This window comes from Penaeus monodon, chromosome 28 (genome assembly GCF_015228065.2).
Source record: "Penaeus monodon isolate SGIC_2016 chromosome 28, NSTDA_Pmon_1, whole genome shotgun sequence".
In the NCBI taxonomy this organism is placed as follows: Eukaryota; Metazoa; Arthropoda; class Malacostraca; order Decapoda; family Penaeidae; genus Penaeus; species Penaeus monodon.
In genome coordinates this window covers 1,378,620-1,378,856 of record NC_051413.1, presented here as the reverse complement: position 1 = coordinate 1,378,856, position 237 = coordinate 1,378,620, and positions in this window count along the sequence as shown.

Sequence of the window (237 nt, the reverse complement as noted above, 5' to 3'; positions counted from 1 at the left end):
AATTCCAAGAACCGTTCCATCTCCCCTCAGACAGCTTCATTTTCCTGCCCTTCTTTTTTATCCATTTTTGTCCTGGTTATCATTTTCTCTCCTGTTTATCGTGTTCTTCTCCGTAACTTGCTTCGTTAACGTAATCTCCTTTGTATTTCGTCTTTTATCGGTCTGCTTTATACATTCTTTTTATTCGATTTGCATTTTAATCGTATTATCATATTTCTCCCTGCCTCTTTTCCCCCT